At 38.9% G+C, this 12,010-nt stretch overlaps 3 non-coding genes across 3 annotated transcripts; all 3 read right to left on the reverse strand.

Moving 5' to 3' along the window:
• Positions 1 to 3,618: 3,618 nt before the first annotated feature.
• Positions 3,619 to 3,737, reverse strand: LOC126357008 (U5 spliceosomal RNA). The gene has a single exon (XR_007566004.1). It is a non-coding gene; the product is annotated as a U5 spliceosomal RNA (small nuclear RNA).
• Positions 3,738 to 5,418: 1,681 nt separating this feature from the next.
• Positions 5,419 to 5,537, reverse strand: LOC126357009 (U5 spliceosomal RNA). Its single transcript, XR_007566005.1, has one exon. It is a non-coding gene; the product is annotated as a U5 spliceosomal RNA (small nuclear RNA).
• A 2,448-nt stretch (positions 5,538 to 7,985) lies between these two features.
• LOC126356834 (small nucleolar RNA U3) lies at positions 7,986 to 8,193 on the reverse strand. Its single transcript, XR_007565852.1, has one exon. It is a non-coding gene; the product is annotated as a small nucleolar RNA U3 (small nucleolar RNA).
• Positions 8,194 to 12,010: the final 3,817 nt, after the last annotated feature.

Here is a 12,010-nt window from a genome sequence, read left to right on the forward strand (position 1 = left end):
ATCAATGGTGTAAAACGGATTGTTCACTAGTAGCTTGTATAATTTAGCTTTAAAAATATTTACAGGCAGTTCTTTAAAGTCAGCACTTAGTCTATTAAACATCCTTAGTCCGATAACTAGGTAGGAGTTCTGCGATTTTGATAATCTATGATATGGTACGTCTACAGATGTTCTTTTTCTAGTATTATGGCTATGAATATCATTTCTCAACACAAAATTAGAGACATTGTTTCTAATGTACAATAAAACATTGTAGATGAATAAGTTTATTACTGTAAGACACTGCAATTTAATAAACAGAGGTTTACAATGTTCTGTTTTATCAGAATCCGTTATTATTCTGATCACTTTCTTCTGTAAAAGTAAAATGTCATTTACATGACAGCTACTACCCCACAGTAAGATTCCATAAGAGATGATGCTTTGGAAGAAGGCAAAATATGCTGATCTCACATAGTCATTGGGGACATGTCTTTTTAAATTTCTAGTTAGATAAATGACTCTTGAAAGCTTAGCCAATATATTTTTAATGTGTGGTTCCCATGTTAATTTATTGTCAATAGTAACACCTAAAAATTTAACAGTTTCTAATTCTTGGTAATTGGGAATCTCTTTGAGGCTAAAGTAAAGTGTCTGGGTTTTGTTTTCATTTAGTAGGAAGCCGTTAGCTTTGAACCATAATGAGGACTGAGCAAGGGTATTTTCAGTCAGTGTTTTTAGTGTACCTAGATCAGAGCTTTTATGTAGAAAAGTTGTGTCATCAGCATACAATATTGTGTGAGAATTTATGAATAAGGGCAGGTCATTAATCATTAGTATAAACAGTAAAGGTCCAAGCACCGACCCTTGAGGCACTCCGTACCCAACATTAACAAAATTTGATTTCTCCCTACCAATGCACACAACTTGTTGACGGTTCTCTAGAAAAGACCTGAACATATTTATACTATTGTCATCAAAACCATAGTATACTAGCTTTTTCAGCAGTGTTATGGTCTACACAGTCAAAGGCTCTGCTCAGGTCACAAAATGTAGCCTGGGCATAGTCCCTAGCCTCAAACACATCTAGGACTAATTTTACGAGGGAGTCCATTGCATCCGTTGTGGATTTACCTTTTCTAAATCCAAACTGTTTATCACTAATTATATTTAGTTTACCCAAGTAGACACTAACTTGCTCATACATAATTGTTTCTAAAATTTTTGAAAAAACTGGGGTTATGGATATAGGTCTGTAACTAGCGGGACAGTTCTTTTCCCTTTTTTATATATGGGCACAACTCTAGAAATTTTTAGTATGTCAGGGAACTTACTTTCAACTAGGCATTTGTTAACACAAAAGGTTAAAGGATAAATCACACAATCAATAACATCTTTCAACAAATTAACTGACATATCATAGTAATCAACACTAACTGAAGGTTTGAAATTTTTTACAATTTTTAGGATATTATTTGGGCTCACTTCCGTGAAAGTGAAGGTGCTCGGGGGAAGCTTTTCAAAACAGCTGTCCATAATGCTAAGTGCATTTTCAGGGGGTTTGTTTATTGAACTACTAATTTCTTCAATGGACAATCATACTGAGGGTATTTATCAAGAATAAAATGCCAACATTTATAAGACAGAACCATAACAATTTTTATATTGTTGAGGTAGAAATGTACCTTTGGCACATATCCGAACTGGAGGTGGTTGTTACTGCATCCCACCCTAAATGTCTGAGAAACATTAACTATTTCATACATAATTTTGGCTTGTACAATCATCTCCAGCAGCTATTTGTTATCTGGGAGAGAAGGGGAAGTAACTGGAGGTGCGATTTATCAGTTAGCTTAAAACTGCCAGTTTTGTTTTCAGAATAAAAATACCTGTCCTCAAATGTGATAAGAATAAGAGTCAAGGGACACAAAAGGGAAGCAGTGGTTGGGAGGGGAGTGCGACAGGTTTGTAGTCTCTCCCCGATGTTACTCAATCTATGCATTGAGCAAGCAGTAAAGGAAACAAAAGACAAATTTGGAGTAGGAATTATAATCTGTTGAGAAGAAATACAAACTCTGAGGTTTGTCGATGACATTGTAATTCTGTCAGAAACAGCAAAGGACAAGGAAGAGCAGTTGAACTGAATGGATAGTGTTTTGTAAGAAGGATATAAGATGAACATCAACAAAAGCAAACTGGGGATAATGGAATGTAGTCTTAACTAAATCAGGTGATGCTGAGGGAATTAGATTAGGAAATGAGACACTTAAAAGTAGTAGATGAGTTTCGCTATTTGGGGACTAAAATAACTGATGATAGTCGAAGTAGGGAAGACATAAAATGTAGACTGGCAATGGCAAGAAAAGAGTTTCTGAGGAAGAGAAATTTGTTCACACTGAGTGTAGAGTTAAGTGGCAGAAAGTCTTTTGTCAGAGTATATGTATGGAGTGTAGCCCTGTATGGATGTGAAACATGGGCGATAAATAGTTTGGACAAGAATACAATAGAAGCTTTCAAAATGTGGTGCTACAGAATAATGATGAAGATAAGATGAGTAGATCACATAACTAATGAGAAGGTACTGAACAGAATTGAGAGAAGAGGAATTTGTGGCACAACTTGTCTAGAAGAAAAATCGGTTGGTAGGACATGTTATACGGCATTAAGGGATCACCAAGCATGGAAGGTAAGAATTGTAGAGGGAGACCAAGAGATCAATACACTAAGCAGATTCAGAAGAATGTAGGGTGCAATAGTTACTTGGAAATGAAGAAGCTTGCACAGGATAGAGCAGCATAGAGAGCTGCATCAAACCAATCTATGGACTGAAGACCACAACAACAACAACACAAGCAGACTTTAGAGCATAAAGTTCAAAATTGGCATCAGAAAACAAAAACAAATGATTTCAGATTAAAATTACCTAACTCCAAATATAGTTGTTTATTTTATTTTTAATTAAATTACACCAGAGAATTGAAACAAATTAACAAAATCTGTCTCTTGTAGACGGAGTCCTGTGTCATATATATCCTTTTAGAAATACTGTTGACTGTCCCTTTGCCAATACCAATGAAGTTTCTAATGGACCGAAGGAAATCATCAGAGGCGCAATATTTGAATATCATTGGTAGCTGGTTCGTTGGTGGAACAGAAGCGTTGCTGAAAGAAATAAAAGAACAACATGAGACAAAGTGTTTCACAATTCAAGAGAAATTTAAAAAGGTAACTCGCCAGTCACTGTTTTAAGTGGTGTGGTTCTTCGATTTGATTATGTCTGTTATGGCACAGTCTACTAAATAAAACGAAGGAATCATTTTCACGACTGCAGCACATGACAGATAAACAAGGCTATTGCACGATTCGTCATTTTAATGTGGCTAATTTAGATAATTAACACGGTGTAAATGAACAGTATTTCTCAGTGCTCAGCATATGCCGAACCACAAATTCAATACAAACTCAGATATCACGACAAATACAGAGAAACCGCTGCGATCTTATGGCAAGAGTTAGTGACTGTTAAGCTACATTCTTAGTATACAGAAAAACGCCTAACTGGGGAATAAACCCGGGATACCATGGCGACTTCTCGCCGAGCTTAATCGGAAATATCATCTAAGTTCGACTTGAATTTGTGGCTCAGCGTATGCCGAGCACTGAGAAAAATTAGTTATAGACTCATTTAATGCTCCCCTCCACGGAAATCTTTAGTAAAAGGCGAAAGATTTATTCGTCTTGAAGGGAAGCCAGAGTAACACAAACTGACATTTCTGCGATACTTATGACTTCTCATCGTGTCCTTTTCAACGAGAACACATCACGTAAGAACAAGTTTTGGACATAATCTCCCCAATAAGTAAGAATTAATTGTCATTGTATTGGAGAATACATTATGATTTGGAGATAGTAACACATGTGATTACAACTACTAGCTGTTTCATTAATCAGATCCATTTCTTGGCTCGCTACGTTACTGACTGCTCACTGGCTACTTTCATTGAGGAGGCAAGAGATGGCAGCACAGACAATGGCGCATATCTCTCTCTCTCTCTCTCTCTCTCTCTCATATCTACAGTAGGCAGCTGAATTCACGTTCGAGGTATCGCGCTGGGGAGTGGGAAACAAGTTTAGCCTCTCGCTGCCTTCCGCCCATCGGCGGCCCAACGAACTGTTCTGTTACAGGTCATCCGAAAATACGACTACACTAGATGGTCAGCTTGTATCACTATTCGCCCGTTATAGTCTCTCATACTTTTTATCTCTTTTTTAACATTTATTTTGAGTTTAACTGCCGAGGAGGAAATGCACAGGCATTAAAAGCAAGAGGTGACGAGAGAAAATCCTACTATTGGCGACGTTTAAACTGAATAAAACGAAAAGTGCATCACAACGAAAAAAACCGACTTCAGTAGTTGAATACATAGTAACAACACTAATAAACCATTGATGCAGTAATTACCGATACCATGTACATAAATAGAGAATTTGCCCGACGTTATTTTGGAAGTATCAGCACACTGAAGACGTGAGACTATTTCATTAATTTACGTCGCTTGAACCTCTTCCATTCAGTTACAGCTAGAATTTTCACCTAGTTGAATTAAAGAAAATGTCTTTAGAGAAGTGCATACTAAGAGTGAGAGATTACGTCAACCCAATCGTAGCCGCTTTCCTAAAGGTGGATTCACACTTGACAGAACGCCACTGTCACGTCAAAAGATTCTCCTCTGCCTACATTCACACACGCCGTCAGCAGAACGTCATGTCAAGGTTTCTCGAGAAATATGCCTCCACGGGCCATTGAAGGAATCACTTGATATTTCCCTGTTGCTGCCGGAAATTGGCACCGCCATCTTTGTTTTGTTTACTTCACCAAAATGGCCCATGCAGACATAACTTAATCAAATCATCAGCTTCTGCTGTGGTGATATTGGACGCCTAAATCTTGAATTTCTCGTTGTAATTTTTATTTGTATCTTTCTTAACAGGTACAAAAAAACTTGTTTTGGCGTTCTGAAATATAGAACGATGACTCCTCTTTAGCTCATTGGAAAGTGTGTGGAACTACCCTTCACAGTCTCGATTTTTTAACATTTTATTCTAACACCGTCTCGTTTTGCTCACTGTTCTCGTTCCTCATCAAGTGCAACAGCAATCATTGCAAGCTGCTTTAAACTAAATTTCAGCATTTTATGACAATCTACCATGAATTACGAAATAACGGCTCTCGTGAGTCACGACGTTCTTTCGACGCGATGTTTCGTGTCGGGTGAATGCCCAGGAATTCCTCTGACCGCCTACGACCAAAAACGGTTAAGCGCTATTTCGGGTTCCAACAACACGTTTTAAGCTCTACTCCACGTCACTAACACTTGCAATAACATCGCAGCGGATTTTCTGTATACATCATGATACCCAAGTTTGAATTGAATTCATGGCTCAGCATATGCCGAGCACTGAAAAAAATTAGTTGTAGACTCATTTAATACTCCCCTCCACGGAAATCTTTAGTAAAAGGCGAAAGATTTATTCGTCTTGAAGGGAAGCCAGAGTAACACAAACTGACATGTCTGCGATAATTATGACTTCTCATCGTGTCCTTTTCAACGAGAACAAATCAAGTAAGAACAAGTTTTGGACATAATCTCCCCAGTAAGTAAGTAAGTATTAATTGTCATTGTACTGGAGAATACATTCTGATTTTAAGATATTAACACATGTGATTGCAACCCCAAGCTGTTTCATTAATCAGATCCATTTCTTGGCTCGCTACGTTACTGGCTGCTCACTGGCCAATTTCATTGAGGAAGCAAGAGATGGCAGCACAGACAATGGCGTCTGTCTCTGTCTCTCTCTCATACCTACAGTAAACAGCTGAAATCACGTGCGAGGGAACGTGGTGGTAAGTTTTGCCTCTCGCTGCCTTTCGCCCAGCAGCGGCCCAACGAACTGTTAAAGGTCATCTGAAAATACGACTATACATGGTCAGCCTTGTTGCGTCACTGTTCGCCAGTTATAGTCTCTCATCTTTTTTCTTAATTTATTTAGAGTTCCGCTGCCGAGGAGGAAATACAGACATAATATCCACATTAAAAGCAAAAGGTGACGAGAGATAATCCTACCATTGGCTATGTTTAAACTTAATGAAACTAAAAGTGCGTCGCAACGAGAAAAAAAAAAAAAATTCCTCCCATCCCCCCACGCGGATCCTCTATGAAATTATTCCTTTCCCCCATCTGCTGCTATTCCTCCAACATATCCATGTCCTCTATACCTCCCGCCACCTTGATCCCCCTCATCCGCTGGTTATTCTAGTCCTCTCCAAGCCTCCCTTCTTCCCCCCCCCCCCCCCCCCCCAACGAGTCTTTTTGCATTTCCCAGTTCTGCTTTCCCTCATTCCCTCTTGCGTATGCCCTGCCACCCATTGTGAGTCCTCTCCCTCCGTCGGTCCCGCCAACCTTTTCGTTTCTCCTCTCTTCCCCCCTTTTTCTCCTCTCATCCTTCCAGATCACCCCCCCCCCCCCCACCCACCCTCCAATCAGTCGTTGGCTGTGGTGTGTCATCTTCGTGCCGACTTTTTAGTGCAGTGTTTCCAGCGACTGTTAAGTGTTGTGTATTTTCCGAAGTGTTGCTAACGGACACAATACTATCGCTGGGTGTGATTTTATATCTCTTGCGAACAGAAACCAAAGTGTCGCCGTGTTTTTTAATTGTCTGTCTACTATTTTTTTATGTTTTAACTTTCCAAAATTTTTCGCCATTTTACAATTTAAGTCACCTTTTTATCGCCTGTTTTTATTGTTTCTGATCTTATGTTTTAAAAATTCTGTAGGCTGAAAAGCAGCTTACTAAGCTGCAGCCAGCAGGCCCCCTTGGGGGGGGAAATCGAAATTCAATAAAGGAAAAAAAATCATCTTCAGTAGTTGAATACATAGTAACAATATGAATAACTATTGATACAGAAATTACCGATACCATGTACAAAAATAAAGAATTTTCCCGACGTTATCTTGGAAGTATCACTGCACTGAAGACATGAGACGGTTTCACTTACTGACGCAGCTTGAACCTCTTCAAAGCTATGACAGCTGGTCTGTCTTTAGAACAGGTCATACTACCCTGTGTACATTACGTCAACCCAACCGCAGCCGCTTTCCTGACGCGTCCAGGATTGTCAGCTGGCAACAGTACTGAAACTTTCAACTTTCCGGTTTTCTTGAAAACAGCTATCCTAGGTCACAAGTCTTCGGACTGACATATCACTTGGTACTTCAACGGACTGAAAAATGCATTCAACGTTTGTTATAAATTAGCACGTCTTAAACACTTTTAAGAAAGTATCGATTATGTAGTGCTACTCACTAATTAAAAAGCGGCAGTGGATACTGTCACTGACGCAATAGCGTCACTCTGTGCACTCCTCGGCTACGGAGGCAAGTTCACTACATTTAATAATTCAGAACTAATCAAGGCTATATATGATGTAGCGATTTTGAAAAGAAAATACGTTTTAAGAAGCTATAATCATAAAGTTATGAAAATGCGACGTTTTGCTTCGTTCGTTGCAGTCACAGTTAACGGCAGCGACAGAAGTTTCGAGACTTTTTTCCTACATCTACCAATCAGAACTAGGACGGCAGGGCATTTGAAACGTTATACATATTGTTTCCAAGCTACACGAGCAGAAACGTAAAGAACTAAGCACCAATACCTGATCAACTCTAGACTGCAAACGTTATTTTTTCCTTCACACTGAAACAAGTGAATTAAAAATGTGGCGTTAGTAACAATCATGTGGAAATATCCACTGCCTCAGAAAGTAAGCTCCACAATCTCGTACACGTGCTTGCTGCAAATATTATACCTACTTTATCCTTACAAACAAAACACTACAACTCGGAGCGATTAACCCAAAACACCGACAAGAGTTATACAGACAAATAATCACTTTCAGCCAAATAATTATAACCCAAGTAACAACATATTTTCATTACAACTTAAAAACCACTCGGAAAGCACTATTCCCTTCCCACACCCCTGAGGATATGGTGAACGATCATCGATTGCAGTTGAGATCCTTCGAATCCCATACCACATGCCTCACGCTCAGGGAAAGTGCTATCACTCATCATCGTGGTTGCGTCTACTCCAGTATTGAACTAGAGAGAGTTGAAGACATACTACAGAAATGATCCTGTGAAGTATGATCTTGCTGGCCCACCGGCCGACTCGGATACTTATCTCCACGCTGGGACTGTATAGCATTCAAGAACAATCTACACCATGTACTCGACAGCCAAGTTTTAGCAAAAACAGTTCCATAACCATCTTCTATGTTATTTAAATATACGCAATGGCTGTTTCTTAACAGCATTTTCATCCTTTTCTCGACGGAAGAAAATATTTTCACTAACCGAGAGAGAAATGCTGCAAGACGTCCGTAGTTCAGCTGCTTGACGATAGATGCCACGAATGTGAGCAGAGAAGCTTCCGAAACACTCGTACTCGGGTATTAGTAGGACAAGTCCACAAGCAACGTAACGTGTGTCTTCAGTGTGGGGGGTTACGTTCCAATAAGTCGTAGGTCATGAACAGAACGAAATTAAACTATTATTTTTGGACGTATACATACTTCGCGCAGCCCCGTAATTGACAGCATATGGTCGGATACGATACATAACACTTTTTCATTACAAACCTACTTCAAGTGTTGAGTCCTTGAAATTACATTTGCGCTTTATTTAAATTGTCCAACCACTCTTAATTTGTGAGTTAGCTACTTAGTTTACTGCAGCGAAGTTTCATCGATTGGAGAATTGTTTTCTGTCGACTTTATTACAGTGTGCTAATATTCCACGCTGTGCGCGTGGCTAGGTGCATTGCGGCCTGCATCTGACGGGATTTATGTTCATTTTGTGGTTATTTAAAGTCTTATTATCACTAAAACAAAATTGTGATGTGATGTGCTGTGTTTTGAGGAAGTGAACTAACTAACTAACTAACTAACTAACTCTCTCTCTCTCTCTCTCTCTCTCTCTCTCTCTCTCTCTCTCTCTCTCTCTCTCTCTCTCTCTCTGTGTGTGTGTGTGTGTGTGTGTGTGTGTGTGTGTGTGTGTGTGTGTGTGAGTGTGTGTGTGTTAAATCAATAATAAACATTTATTTGCATCAAATTTTGAAATTAGTACGTTTTTGTGAGCCATGTAACCATGGCTACAAAATGGACAGTAACTGCTATGTAAATGTGATTGCTCTTCTTAACTTTGGTGACTGATAATGGACAATAGAACAGGCTATAATACAAGATCCAAATACACTTACAATACCAGTACTTATTTTCTTTCCTGAGGGGCTTGTGATCAAGATTACACACAACCATTCTGTAGTGACTGGCTGCTTATAAATGCAGTGCATATCACAAAACTGAACAGGTAGATGCTCTTAAGTTTCACCAAAATTTGCAAATAACAAAGATTTAGCAATAGCAGACAAACAGAAGTAGCACACACAGGTGACAGTGCTTTTCTTTTTCTTTCTTTTTTTTTAAAAAGAAAAACAACAGCAGAAGAATGGGTCAGGTTCTGTTGATCGACTTAAATGTATATTCATATAATTATGTTTAAAGTCTGCATTTAACATTGCTATGGTGGGTAAAATAGCTTTAAAGCATTCCAGGAAATCCTACTTACAATGTATCAAGAGACAGAATATACTACAATCTACATTTATATCCATACTCTGAAAACAATTGTGAAATGCATTTCAGATGGCACTTCCCAACATACCAGTTTTTAGAGCTGCTTCCCACTCAATTCATGTATGAAGCACCTCTTTGTATGCAATTATTAAATTTAATCTTGTACTCGCAATTCCTGTGGGAGCAATACGAAGGGTTCATCATTTAAAGTGGGTCTATGAAACTTTTTAAGTAGCCTTCCACAGGACACTTTTTGAAGTGTCTGCTAGTTCATTTTCTTCAGCATTTCCGTGACACACATGTATAACTCTCATATGGACTGCTGAAAACATTACACTAACTGGAGTGTGCATACAGGGATTTAAGCAGTCTTCCTTTCCATGTTTCATATGGGAATGAAATTGGGGAAAAAACCTAATATGTTGTACAATAGGAATTACTCTTTGCAATGCACCTCACAATGACTTGCAGAAATTCACACAGGCTGCTTATTTTTTAATAGTTGTACTGTGTGGAAGAAGATACTATCCCTACACAAAAAGGAGACAAATTTTGCAATAACTTCTGTACAATGAAAACCAGTCCAAAGTTGCACACTACATGCAGTTCAGAACTTGTAAGGGGTGTCCCACAAGTATATACCTAACTTATGATGACAAGCAGATAGAAGAAGTGGACAGTGTTAAATTCTTGGGAGTACAGCTTGATAATAAATTCAACTGGGAAAAGCACACCATAGAACTGCTGAAGCGTCTTAACAAATCTCTATTTGCAATGCGAATTGTGTCAGACATGTGGGATATAAAAATGAAAAAGCTGGCATACTATGCTTACTTTTATTCCATAATGTCATATGGGATTATTTTTTGGGGTAATTCATCACCGAAACGACAGTTTTCTGGGCACAAAAATGGGCAGTAAGAGTTGTATGTTGTGTGAGCTCAAGAACATCCTGCAGAAGCCTGTTTAGGGAACTAGGTATACTAACTACTGGTTCCCAATATATTTATTCTTTAATGAACTTTGTCATTAAAAATATATCACTTTTCAAACCAACAGCTCAGTTCATGGAATCAATACTAGAAATAAGAATAATCTTCACAAGGATTTAAAGTCAGTCAGTCTTGTACAAAAAGGCACGCATTATTCAGGAACACACATTTTCAATAACTTGCCAGCAGCCATAATAAGCTTAACAACCAAAGAAATTCAGTTTACGAGAAGCCTAAAGGATTTATTGGTGGCCAACTCCTTCTAATCCATTGATAAATTTCCCAGTAGAACCAACTGATATATATATATATATTAAAAACAAAGAAAGCAGGAAAGCGCCGGTAGACAGGCACAATAAAGTAAAACACAAACACACACACAAAATTTCTAGCTTTCGCAACCAATGGTTGCTTCTTCAGGAAAGAGGGAAGGAGAGGGAAAGACAAAAGGATGTGGGTTTTAAGGGAGAGGGTAAGGAGTCATTCCAAACCCGGGAGCAGAAAGACTTACCTTAGGGGGAAAAAAGGATAGGTACATACTCGCGCGTGTGCGCACACACACACACACACACACACACACACACACACACACACACACACACACACACACACACACAGATATCCATCCATACATATACAGACACAAGCAGACATATTTAAAGGCAAACCCACATCCTTTCGTCTTTCCCTCTCCTTCCCTCTTTCCTGAAGAAGCAACCGTCAGTTGCGAAAGCTAGAAATTCTGTGTGTGTGTTTGTGTGTTATTTTATTGTGCCTGTCTACCAGCGCTTTCCCTGTGACTTACCAAACGAAAGCGCTGGCAGGTTGATAGATAAACAAACATACACACAAAATTCAAGCTTTCGCAACCAATGGTTGCTTCATCAGGAAAGAGGGCAGGAGAGGGAAAGACGAAAGGATGTGAGTTTTAAGGGAGAGGGTAAGGAGTCATTCCAATCCCGGGAGCAGAAAGGAGGGCAGGTATACACTCGCATACACACACATATCCATCCGCACATACACAAACACAAGCTGACATTTCTATCAACCTGCCAGTGCTTTAGCTTGGTAAGTCACATCTTCTTTGTTTTTAGATATATTTTTCCCACGTGGAATGTTTCCCTCTTCACAATTTCAGTGCAGTAATGTGTTCATTGTGTGTGTGTGTGTGTGTGTGTGTGTGTGTGTAACTTCTGCACCATTTCAGTGTAGTAATGAGTTCATTGTAAATAAGTATTATAGTAGTTGTATTACACATTTACTACCTTATAAATAAATAAACTTTTTTTACTTTAAATTCAGTGCATTAGTATTTGTAAAATGATTCTTTCATATAGTGTTC

Source organism: Schistocerca gregaria, chromosome 3, assembly GCF_023897955.1.
Source record: "Schistocerca gregaria isolate iqSchGreg1 chromosome 3, iqSchGreg1.2, whole genome shotgun sequence".
Lineage (NCBI taxonomy): Eukaryota > Metazoa > Arthropoda > Insecta > Orthoptera > Acrididae > Schistocerca > Schistocerca gregaria.